The sequence below is a fragment of the Schistocerca gregaria genome, chromosome 1 (genome assembly GCF_023897955.1).
Source record: "Schistocerca gregaria isolate iqSchGreg1 chromosome 1, iqSchGreg1.2, whole genome shotgun sequence".
Classification (NCBI taxonomy): Eukaryota; Metazoa; Arthropoda; class Insecta; order Orthoptera; family Acrididae; genus Schistocerca; species Schistocerca gregaria.
This window is the reverse complement of record NC_064920.1, coordinates 60,521,495-60,534,589: the sequence shown is the minus strand read 5'-3', so window position 1 is coordinate 60,534,589 and position 13,095 is coordinate 60,521,495. Positions and strand designations below refer to the sequence as shown.

The 13,095-nt window shown below is 46.9% G+C and overlaps 1 non-coding gene across 1 annotated transcript; it reads left to right on the top strand.

Moving 5' to 3' along the window:
- Positions 1 to 12,922: 12,922 nt before the first annotated feature.
- On the top strand, positions 12,923 to 12,995 carry Trnak-cuu (transfer RNA lysine (anticodon CUU)). The gene has a single exon. It is a non-coding gene; the product is annotated as a tRNA-Lys (tRNA).
- Positions 12,996 to 13,095: the final 100 nt, after the last annotated feature.

Here is a 13,095-nt window from a genome sequence, read left to right as displayed (position 1 = left end):
AATGCGGCGAGGGACGCCGTGCCTTTTATTCCGAATGCACAAAGTGTGTGGTCTTGTTTCCCAGTCTATATTTGGTCGGTCTCGTAAGAGGTTGAATGTAACGTTTGGGTGGGAAAGAGCAAGGGGCAGCCGCTGTGTGGAACGAAAACACTATTCCTCAGGGGTGTGAGCGTTACGAGATGAGTCGTATACAAGTTATACTTGGTCGCTAGTGACCGTGTGGCCGAATGGATAAGGCGTCGGACTTCGGATCTGAAGATTACAGGTTCGAATGCTGTCATGCTCGGTTTTTTTCCAGTTCTGAAAAAGAAACATACCGTTTTAATGTAGCAATTGAGCAGTACGAAACCGTCTGAATGTTTCTGTAGACCATTTTCTGCTTGGAGATGCTCTTGAGCTTGCAACACACACAACAAGACCGGTGTTAACTAGCGAAGTGGTCGGCAGAGTGCTGTCACTGCGAGTTATGACAGGCACTTTCACATCTAAAACAACGTCGGAAAGAAACTCGTTCGGCTTTTGAGTCACATCAAGTATGTGTGTTTATTTTGACGCCACTAGCTCTGCAGGTTGTCATGCAATTCCTTTACCTCTCAGAAATGATTATGAAATAAAAGTGAAGTACGTGACGAGTGTGACGTTAGGAAAACATTAGGCAGCATGGAGAGATTCTGTATGGGACCACCCAACCCAAACGACTACTGTGTGACGTGCTAGACCGGCAGGTATTCACCAAGGCAGCCGGCTAGCACAGTCGGTAGAGCATGATATTCTTAATCCCAGGGTCGTGGCTTCTAGCCCTACGCTGGGCGGAACGGAATTTTGTTCCGCTGCAGATGTAAATTACCGTTTTTCTGATTAACGTGATGTAATGGACATAGCAACTTTTATCTTGCCTACGTCCCTGTCAGTCGCAAGAAAACTGTATTTGAAGGTAAAGGTGATTTTGTAGACATGTGTGAAAGACATGTTCTGAAATGCAAGTGTTGTTGTTTGGAGAGCACATCGGTTACGTGTCAGATGTGTAGCCAAGCAGTAATGGATCGCCATAGCTGCAAATAGTAGTAGGTAATATGAAGTGTTGTCAGCTCAAGTCTGATGACCCAGACGACCGTAAGGACGAAGTACGCAAGAGTACCGCTAGGCTGCGCCTCTTTAGCTCAGTGGTAGAGCACTGGTCTAGTAAACCAGGGGTCGTGAGTTCCCATTTTCAGAGGATGAAGACGAATTTTGGAAATCAGTTGCGCGTCGTGGCCGTATAGCAAACAGTATCTGTGATGACGAACAATTAGCGACAAGCGTTTTATTAAGAATTACGCTCAGATGTGATTAAGGCGAATGGCGCAGATAAAGCATTTGCCAAAGCGGTACAGCATAAGGTGGGACGAGGCAGTCTGAATTACATTTTATAGATGAATTTCTCACATATCTCAGAGCCTCTCGCGGTCGTCGTCGTAGTCGTCGTCGTCGTCGCCGCCGCAGCCGCTTCTGCAGAAGTAGCAAATGGCCATGGTAGCAAATGCGGCGAGGGACGCCCTGCCTTCGATTCCGAATGCACAAAGTGTGTGGTCTTGTTTCCCAGTCTATATTTGGTCGGTCTCGTAAGAGGTTGAATGTAACGTTTGGGTGGGAAAGAGCAAGGGGCAGCGGCTGTGTGGAACGAAAACACTATTCCTCAGGGGTGTGAGCGTTACGAGATGAGTCGTATACCAGTTACACTTGGTCGCTAGTGACCATGTGGCCGAATGGATAAGGCGTCGGACTTCGGATCTATAGATTACTGGTTCGAATGCTGTCACGCTCGGTTTTTTTCCAGTTCTGAAAAAGAAACATACCGTTTTAATGTAGCAATTGAGCAGTACGAAACCGTCTGAATGTTTCTGTTGTCCATTTTCTGCTTGGAGATGCTCTTGGGCTTGAAACACACAGAACAAGACCGGTGTTAACTAGCGAAATGGTCGGCAGAGTGCCGTCACCGCCAGTTTTGACTGGCACTTGCACATCTAAAACAAAGTCGGAAAGTAACTCGTTCGGCTTTTGAGTCACATCAAGTATGTGTGTTAATTTTGACGCCACTAGTTCTGCAGGTTGTCATGCAATTCCTTTACCTCTCAGAAATGATTATGAAATAAAAGTGAAGTACGTGACGAGTGTGACGTTAGGAAAACATTAGGCAGCATGGAGAGATTCTTTATGGGACCACCCAACCCAAAAGAGTACTGTGTGACGTGCTAACCCGCAGGTATTCACCGAGGCAGCCGGCTAGCTCAGTCAGTAGAGCATGATATTCTTAATCCCAGGGTCGAGGGTTCGAGCCCCACGCTGGGCGGAACGGAATTTTGTTCCGCTGCAGATGTAAATTACCGTTTTTCTGATTAACGTGATGTAATGGAAATAGCAACTTTTAACTTTGCCTACGTCTCTGTCAGTCGCAAGAAAACTGTATATGAAGGTAATGGTGATTTTGTAGACATGTGTGAAAGACATGTTCTGAAATGCAAGTGTTGTTGTTTGGAGAGCACATCGGTTACGTGTCAGATGTGTAGCCAAGCAGTAATGGATCGCCATAGCTGCAAATAGTAGTCGGTAATATGAAGTGTTGTCAGCTCAAGTCTGATGATCCAGACGACCGTAAGGACGAAGTACGCAAGAGTTCCGCTAGGCCGCGCCTCTTTAGCTCAGTGGTAGAGCACTGGTCTAGTAAACCAGGGGTCTTGAGTTCCCATCCTCAATTGAGGAAGACGAATTTTGGAAATCAGTTGCGCGTCGTGGCCGTATAGCAAACAGTATCTGTGATGACGAACAATTAGCGACAAGCGTTCTATTAAGAATTACGCTCAGATGTGATTAAGGCGAATGGCGCAGATAAAGCATTTGCCAAAGCGGTACAGCATAAGGTGGGACGAGGCAGTCTGAATTACATTTTATAGATGAATTTCTCACATATCTCAGAGCCTCTTGCGGTCGTCGTCGTCGTCGTCGTCGTCGTCGTCGTCGTCGTCGTCGTCGTCGTCGCCGCCGCCGCAGCCGCTTCTCCAGAAGTAGCAAATGGCCATGGTAGCAAATGCGGCGAGGGACGCCCTGCCTTCGATTCCGAATGCACAAAGTGTGTGGTCTTGTTTCCCAGTCTATATTTGGTCGGTCTCGTAAGAGGTTGAATGTAACGTTTGGGTGGGAAAGAGCAAGGGGCAGCGGCTGTGTGGAACGAAAACACTATTCCTCAGGGGTGTGAGCGTTACGAGATGAGTCGTATACAAGTTACAGTTGGTCGCTCGTGACCGTGTGGCCGAATGGATAAGGCGTCGGACTTCAGATCTGAAGATTACAGGTTCGAATGCTGTCATGCTCGGTTTTTTTCCAGTTCTGAAAAAGAAACATACCGTTTTAATGTAGCAATTGAGCAGTACGAAACCGTCTGAATGTTTCTGTAGACCATTTTCTGCTTGGAGATGCTCTTGAGCTTGAAACACACACAACAAGACCGGTGTTAACTAGCGAAATGGTCGGCAGAGAGCCGTCACCGCGAGTTTTGACTGGCACTTGCACATCTAAAACAACGTCGGACAGTAACTCGTTCGGCTTTTGAGTCACAACAAGTATGAGTGTTAATTTTAACGCTACTAGCTCTGCAGGATGTCATGCAATTCCTTTACCTCTCAGAAATGATTATGAAATAAAAGTGAAGTACGTGACGAGTGTGACGTTAGGAAAACATTAGGCAGCATGGAGAGATTCTGTATGGGACCACCCAACCCAAACGACTACTGTGTGACGTGCTAGACCGGGAGGTATTCACCAAGGCAGCCGGCTAGCACAGTCGGTAGAGCATGATATTCTTAATCCCAGGGTCGTGGCTTCTAGCCCTACGCTGGGCGGAACGGAATTTTGTTCCGCTGCAGATGTAAATTACCGTTTTTCTGATTAACGTGATGTAATGGACATAGCAACTTTTATCTTGCCTACGTCCTTATCAGTCGCAAGAAAACTGTATTTGAAGGTAAAGGTGATTTTGTAGACATGTGTGAAAGACATGTTCTGAAATGCAAGTGTTGTTGTTTGGAGAGCACATCGGTTACGTGTCAGATGTGTAGCCAAGCAGTAATGGATCGCCATAGCTGCAAATAGTAGTAGGTAATATGAAGTGTTGTCAGCTCAAGTCTGATGACCCAGACGACCGTAAGGACGAAGTACGCAAGAGTACCGCTAGGCTGCGCCTCTTTAGCTCAGTGGTAGAGCACTGGTCTAGTAAACCAGGGGTCGTGAGTTCCCATTTTCAGAGGATGAAGACGAATTTTGGAAATCAGTTGCGCGTCGTGGCCGTATAGCAAACAGTATCTGTGATGACGAACAATTAGCGACAAGCGTTCTATTAAGAATTACGCTCAGATGTGATTAAGGCGAATGGCGCAGATAAAGCATTTGCCAAAGCGGTACAGCATAAGGTGGGACGAGGCAGTCTGAATTACATTTTATAGATGAATTTCTCACATATCTCAGAGCCTCTTGCGGTCGTCGTCGTCGTCGTCGTCGTCGTCGTCGTCGCCGCCGCAGCCGCTTCTCCAGAAGTAGCAAATGGCCATGGTAGCAAATGCGGCGAGGGACGCCCTGCCTTCGATTCCGAATGCACAAAGTGTGTGGTCTTGTTTCCCAGTCTATATTTGGTCGGTCTCGTAAGAGGTTGAATGTAACGTTTGGGTGGGAAAGAGCAAGGGGCAGCGGCTGTGTGGAACGAAAACACTATTCCTCAGGGGTGTGAGCGTTACGAGATGAGTCGTATACAAGTTACAGTTGGTCGCTCGTGACCGTGTGGCCGAATGGATAAGGCGTCGGACTTCAGATCTGAAGATTACAGGTTCGAATGCTGTCATGCTCGGTTTTTTTCCAGTTCTGAAAAAGAAACATACCGTTTTAATGTAGCAATTGTGCAGTACGAAACCGTCTGAATGTTTCTGTAGACCATTTTCTGCTTGGAGATGCTCTTGAGCTTGAAACACACACAACAAGACCGGTGTTAACTAGCGAAATGGTCGGCAGAGAGCCGTCACCGCGAGTTTTGACTGGCACTTGCACATCTAAAACAACGTCGGAAAGTAACTCGTTCGGCTTTTGAGTCACAACAAGTATGAGTGTTAATTTTAACGTTACTAGCTCTGCAGGTTGTCATGCAATTCCTTTACCTCTCAGAAATGATTATGAAATAAAAGTGAAGTACGTGACGAGTGTGACGTTAGGAAAACATTAGGCAGCATGGAGAGATTCTGTATGGGACCACCCAACCCAAACGACTACTGTGTGACGTGCTAGACCGGCAGGTATTCACCAAGGCAGCCGGCTAGCACAGTCGGTAGAGCATGATATTCTTAATCCCAGGGTCGTGGCTTCTAGCCCTACGCTGGGCGGAACGGAATTTTGTTCCGCTGCAGATGTAAATTACCGTTTTTCTGATTAACGTGATGTAATGGACATAGCAACTTTTATCTTGCCTACGTCCCTGTCAGTCGCAAGAAAACTGTATTTGAAGGTAAAGGTGATTTTGTAGACATGTGTGAAAGACATGTTCTGAAATGCAAGTGTTGTTGTTTGGAGAGCACATCGGTTACGTGTCAGATGTGTAGCCAAGCAGTAATGGATCGCCATAGCTGCAAATAGTAGTAGGTAATATGAAGTGTTGTCAGCTCAAGTCTGATGACCCAGACGACCGTAAGGACGAAGTACGCAAGAGTACCGCTAGGCTGCGCCTCTTTAGCTCAGTGGTAGAGCACTGGTCTAGTAAACCAGGGGTCGTGAGTTCCCATTTTCAGAGGATGAAGACGAATTTTGGAAATCAGTTGCGCGTCGTGGCCGTATAGCAAACAGTATCTGTGATGACGAACAATTGGCGACAAGCGTTTTATTAAGAATTACGCTCAGATGTGATTAAGGCGAATGGCGCAGATAAAGCATTTGCCAAAGCGGTACAGCATAAGGTGGGACGAGGCAGTCTGAATTACATTTTATAGATGAATTTCTCACATATCTCAGAGCCTCTCGCGGTCGTCGTCGTCGTCGTCGTCGTCGCCGCCGCAGCCGCTTCTGCAGAAGTAGCAAATGGCCATGGTAGCAAATGCGGCGAGGGACGCCCTGCCTTCGATTCCGAATGCACAAAGTGTGTGGTATTGTTTCCCAGTCTATATTTGGTCGGTCTCGTAAGAGGTTGAATGTAACGTTTGGGTGGGAAAGAGCAAGGGGCAGCGGCTGTGTGGAACGAAAACACTATTCCTCAGGGGTGTGAGCGTTACGAGATGAGTCGTATACCAGTTACACTTGGTCGCTAGTGACCATGTGGCCGAATGGATAAGGCGTCGGACTTCGGATCTATAGATTACTGGTTCGAATGCTGTCACGCTCGGTTTTTTTCCAGTTCTGAAAAAGAAACATACCGTTTTAATGTAGCAATTGAGCAGTACGAAACCGTCTGAATGTTTCTGTTGTCCATTTTCTGCTTGGAGATGCTCTTGGGCTTGAAACACACAGAACAAGACCGGTGTTAACTAGCGAAATGGTCGGCAGAGTGCCGTCACCGCGAGTTTTGACTGGCACTTGCACATCTAAAACAACGTCGGAAAGTAACTCGTTCGGCTTTTGAGTCACATCAAGCATGTGTGTTAATTTTGACGCCACTAGCTCTGCAGGTTGTCATGCAATTCCTTTACCTCTCAGAAATGATTATGAAATAAAAGTGAAGTACGTGACGAGTGTGACGTTAGGAAAACATTAGGCAGCATGGAGAGATTCTTTATGGGACCACCCAACCCAAAAGAGTACTGTGTGACGTGCTAACCCGCAGGTATTCACCGAGGCAGCCGGCTAGCTCAGTCAGTAGAGCATGATATTCTTAATCCCAGGGTCGAGGGTTCGAGCCCCACGCTGGGCGGAACGGAATTTTGTTCCGCTGCAGATGTAAATTACCGTTTTTCTGATTAACGTGATGTAATGGAAATAGCAACTTTTAACTTTGCCTACGTCTCTGGCAGTCGCAAGAAAACTGTATATGAAGGTAAAGGTGATTTTGTAGACATGTGTGAAAGACATGTTCTGAAATGCAAGTGTTGTTGTTTGGAGAGCACATCGGTTACGTGTCAGATGTGTAGCCAAGCAGTAATGGATCGCCATAGCTGCAAATAGTAGTCGGTAATATGAAGTGTTGTCAGCTCAAGTCTGATGATCCGGACGACCGTAAGGACGAAGTACGCAAGAGTACCGCTAGGCCGCGCCTCTTTAGCTCAGTGGTAGAGCACTGGTCTAGTAAACCAGGGGTCTTGAGTTCCCATCCTCAGTTGAGGAAGACGAATTTTGGAAATCAGTTGCGCGTCGTGGCCGTATAGCAAACAGTATCTGTGATGACGAACAATTAGCGACAAGCGTTCTATTAAGAATTACGCTCAGATGTGATTAAGGCGAATGGCGCAGATAAAGCATTTGCCAAAGCGGTACAGCATAAGGTGGGACGAGGCAGTCTGAATTACATTTTATAGATGAATTTCTCACATATCTCAGAGCCTCTTGCGGTCGTCGTCGTCGTCGTCGTCGTCGTCGTCGTCGTCGTCGCCGCCGCAGCCGCTTCTCCAGAAGTAGCAAATGGCCATGGTAGCAAATGCGGCGAGGGACGCCCTGCCTTCGATTCCGAATGCACAAAGTGTGTGGTCTTGTTTCCCAGTCTATATTTGGTCGGTCTCGTAAGAGGTTGAATGTAACGTTTGGGTGGGAAAGAGCAAGGGGCAGCGGCTGTGTGGAACGAAAACACTATTCCTCAGGGGTGTGAGCGTTACGAGATGAGTCGTATACAAGTTACAGTTGGTCGCTCGTGACCGTGTGGCCGAATGGATAAGGCGTCGGACTTCAGATCTGAAGATTACAGGTTCGAATGCTGTCATGCTCGGTTTTTTTCCAGTTCTGAAAAAGAAACATACCGTTTTAATGTAGCAATTGAGCAGTACGAAACCGTCTGAATGTTTCTGTAGACCATTTTCTGCTTGGAGATGCTCTTGAGCTTGAAACACACACAACAAGACCTGTGTTAACTAGCGAAATGGTCGGCAGAGAGCCGTCACCGCGAGTTTTGACTGGCACTTGCACATCTAAAACAACGTCGGAAAGTAACTCGTTCGGCTTTTGAGTCACAACAAGTATGAGTGTTAATTTTAACGCTACTAGCTCTGCAGGTTGTCAAGCAATTCCTTTACCTCTCAGAAATGATTACGAAATAAAAGTGAAGTACGTGACGAGTGTGACGTTAGGAAAACATTAGGGAGCATGGAGAGATTCTGTATGGGACCACCCAACCCAAACGAGTACTGTGTGACGTGCCAAACCGGAGGTATTCACTGTGGCAGCCGGCTACCTCAGTCGGTAGAGCATGATATTCTTAATCCCAGGGTCGATGGTTCGAGCCCCACGCTGGGCGGAACGGAATTTTGTTCCGCTGCAGATGTAAATTACCGTTATTCTGATTAACGTGATGTAATGGAAATAGCAAGTTTTACCTTTGCCTACGTCTCTGTCAGTCGCAAGAAAACTGTATTTGAAGGTAAAGGTGATTTTGTAGACAAGTGTGAAAGACATGTTCTGAAATGCAAGTGTTGTTGTTTGGAGAGCACATCTGTTACGTGTCAGATGTGTAGCCAAGCAGTAATGGATCGCCATAGCTGCAAATAGTAGTCGGTAATATGAAGTGTTGTCAGCTCAAGTCTGATGATCCAGACGACCTTAAGGACGAAGTAAGCAAGAGTACCGCTAGGCCGCGCCTCTTTAGCTCAGTGGTGGAGCACTGGTCTAGTAAACCAGGGGTCGTGAGTTCCCATCCTCAGAGGAGGAAGGCGAATTTTGGAAATCAGTTGCGCGTCGTGGCCGTATAGCAAACAGTATCTGTGATGACGAACAATTAGCGACAAGCGTTTTATTAAGAATTACGCTCAGATGTGATTAAGGCGAATGGCGCAGATAAAGCATTTGCCAAAGTGGTACAGCATAAGGTGGGACGAGGGTGTCTGAAATACATTTTATAGATGAATTTCTCACATATCTCAGAGCCTCTCGCGGTCGTCGTCGTCGTCGTCGTCGTCGTCGTCGTCGTCGTCGCCGCCGCAGCCGCTTCTGCAGAAGTAGCAAATGGCCATGGTAGATAATGCGGCGAGGGCCGCCCTGCCTTCGATTCCGAATGCACAAAGTGTGTGGTCTTGTTTCCCAGTCTATATTTGGTCGGTCTCGTAAGAGGTTGAATGTAAGGTTTGGGTGGGAAAGAGCAAGGGGCAGCGGCTGTGTGGAACGAAAACACTATTCCTGAGGGGTGTGAGCGTTACGAGATGAGTCGTATACAAGTTATACTTGATCGCTAGTGACCGTATGGCCGAATGGATAAGGCGTCGGACTTCGGATGTGAAGATAACAGGTTCGAATGCTGTCACGCTCGGTTTTTTTCCAGTTCTGAAAAAGAAACATACTGTTTTAATGTAGCAATTGAGCAGTACGAAACCGTCTGAATGTTTCTGTTGACCATTTTCTGCTTGGAGATGCTCTTGAGCTTGAAACACACACAACAAGACCGGTGTTAACTAGCGAAATGGTCGGCAGAGTGCCGTCACCGCGAGTTTTGACAAGCACTTGCACATCTAAAACAACGTCGGAAAGTAACTCGTTCGGCTTTTGAGTCACATCAAGTATGTGTGTTAATTTTGACGCCACTAGCTCTGCCGGTTGTCATGGAATTCCTTTACCTCTCAGAAATGATTATGAAATAAAAGTGTAGTACGTGACGAGTGTGACGTTAGGAAAACATTAGGCAGCATGGAGAGATTCTGTATGGGACCACCCAAACCAAACGAGTACTGTGTGACGTGCTAACCCGCAGGTATTCTTCGAGGCAGCCGGCTAGCTCAGCCGGTAGAGCATGATATTCTTAATCCCAGGGTTGAGGGTTCGAGCCACACGCTGGGCGGAACGGAATTTAGTTCCGCTGCAGATGTAAATTACCGTTTTTCTGATTAACGTGATGTAATGGAAATAGCAACTTATAACTTTGCCTACGTCCCTGTCAGTCGCAAGAAAACTGTATTTGAAGGTAAAGGTGATTTTGTAGACAAGTGTGAAAGACATGTTCTTAAATGCAAGTGTTGTTGTTTGGAGAGCACATCGGTTACGTGTCAGATGTGTAGCCAAGCAGTAATGGATCGCCATAGCTGCAAATAGTAGTCGGTAATATGAAGTGTTGTCAGCTCAAGTCTGATGACCCACACGACCGTAAGGACGAAGTACACAACAGTACCGCTAGGCCGCGCCTCTTTAGCTCAGTGGTAGAGCACTGGTCTAGTAAACCAGGCGTCGCGAGTTCCCATCCTCAGAGGAGGAAGACGAATTTTGGAAATCAGTTGCGCGTCGTGGCCGTATAGCAAACAGTATCTGTGATGACGAACAATTAGCGACAAGCGTTTTATTAAGAATTACGCTCAGACGTGATTAAGGCAAATGGCGCAGATAAAGCATTTGCCAAAGCGGTACAGCATAAGGTGGGACGAGGCAGTCTGAATTACATATTATAGATGAATTTCTCACATATCTCTGAGCCTCTCGCGTTCGTCGTTGTCGTCGTCGTCGTCGTCGCCGCCGCCGCTTCTGCAGAAGTAGCAAATGGCCATGGTAGCAAATGCGGCGAGGGACGCCCTGCCTTCGATTCCGAATGCACAAAGTGTGTGGTCTTGTTTCCCAGTCTATATTTGGTCGGTCTCGTAAGAGGTTGAATGTAACGTTTGGGTGGGAAAGAGCAAGGGGCAGCGGCTGTGTGGAACGAAAACACTATTCCTCAGGGGTGTGAGCGTTACGAGATGAGTCGTATACAAGTTACACTTGGTCGCTAGTGACCGTGTGGCCCAATGGATAAGGCGTCGGACTTCGGATCTGAAGATTACAGGTTCGAATGCTGTCACGCTCGGTTTTTTTCCAGTTCTGAAAAAGAAACATACTGTTTTAATGTAGCAATTGAGCAGTACGAAACCGTCTGAATGTTTCTGTTGACCATTTTCTGCTTGGAGATGATCTTGAGCTTGAAACACACACAACAAGACCGGTGTTAACTAGCGAAATGGTCGGCAGAGTGCCGTCACCGCCAGTTTTGACTGGCACTTGCACATCTAAAACAACGTCGGAAAGTAACTCGTTCGGCTTTTGAGTCACATCAAGTATGGGTGTTAATTTTGACGCCACTAGCTCTGCAGGTTGTCATGCAATTCCTTTACCTCTCAGAAATGATTATGAAATAAAAGTGAAGTACGTGACGAGTGTGAAGTTAGGAAAACATTAGGGAGCATGGAGAGATTCTGTATGGGACCACCCAACCCAAACGAGTACTGTGTGACGTGCTAACCCGCAGGTATTCACGGAGGAAGCCGGCTAGCTCAGTCGGTAGAGTACGATATTCTTAATCCCAGGGTCGTGGGTTCGAGCCCCACGCTGGCCGGAACGGAATTTTGTTCCGCTGCAGATGTAAATTACCGTTTTTCTGATTAACGTGATGTAATGGAAATAGCAAGTTTTAACTTTGCCTACGTCTCTGTCAGTCGCAAGAAATCTGTATTTGAAGGTAAAGGTGATTTTGTAGACATGTGTGAAAGACATGTTCTGAAATGCAAGTGTTGTTGTTTGGAGAGCACATCGGTTACGTGTCAGATGTGTAGCCAAGCAGTAATGGATCGCCATAGCTGCAAATAGTAGTCGGTAATATGAAGTGTTGTCAGCTCAAGTCTGATGACCCAGACGACCGTAAGGACGAAGTACACAAGAGTACCGCTAGGCCGCGCCTATTTAGCTCAGTGGTAGAGCACTGGTCTAGTAAACCAGGCGTCGCGAGTTCCCATCCTCAGAGGAGGAAGACGAATTTTGGAAATCAGTTGCGCGTCGTGGCCGTATAGCAAACAGTATCTGTGATGACGAACAATTAGCGACAAGCGTTTTATTAGGAATTACGCTCAGACGTGATTAAGGCGAATGGCGCAGATAAAGCATTTGCCAAAGCGGTACAGCATAAGGTGGGACGAGGCAGTCTGAATTACATATTATAGATGAATTTCTCACATATCTCTGAGCTTCTCGCGGTCGTAGTCGTCGTCGTCGCCGCCGCCGCTTCTGCAGAAGTAGCAAATGGACATGGTAGCAAATGCGGCGAGGGACGCCCTGCCTTCGATTCCGAATGCACAAAGTGTGTGGTCTTGTTTCCCAGTCTATATTTGGTCGGTCTCGTAAGAGGTTGAATGTAACGTTTGGGTGGGAAAGAGCAAGGGGCAGCGGCTGTGTGGAACGAAAACACTATTCCTCAGGGGGTGTGAGCGTTACGAGATGAGTCGTATACAAGTTATACTTGGTCGCTAGTGACCGTGTGGCCCAAAGGATAAGGCGTCGGACTTCGGATCTGAAGATTACAGGTTCGAATGCTGTCACGCTCGGTTTGTTTCCAGTTCTGAAAAAGAAACATACTGTTTTAATGTAGCAATTGAGCAGTACGAAACCGTCTGAATGTTTCTGTTGACCATTTTCTGCTTGGAGATGCTCTTGAGCTTGAAACACACACAACAAGACCGATGTTAACTAGCGAAATGGTCGGCAGAGTGCCGTCACCGCGAGTTTTGACTGGCACTTGCACATCTAAAACAACGTCGGAAAGTAACTCGTTCGGCTTTTGAGTCACATCAAGTATGTGTGTTAATTTTGACGCCACTAGCACTGCAGGTTGTCATGCAATTCCTTTACCTCTCAGAAATGATTATGAAATAAAAGTGAAGTACGTGACGAGTGTGAAGTTAGGAAAACATTAGGGAGCATGGAGAGATTCTGTATGGGACCACCCAACCCAAACGAGTACTGTGTGACGTGCTAACCCGCAGGTATTCACGGAGGCAGCCGGCTAGTTCAGTCGGTAGAGCATGATATTCTTAATCTCAGGGTCGTGGGTTCGAGCCCCACGCTGGGCGGAACGGAATTTTGTTCCGCTGCAGATGTAAATTACCGTTCTTCTGATTAACGTGATGTAATGGAAACAGCAAGTTTTAACTTTGCCTACGTCTCTGGCAG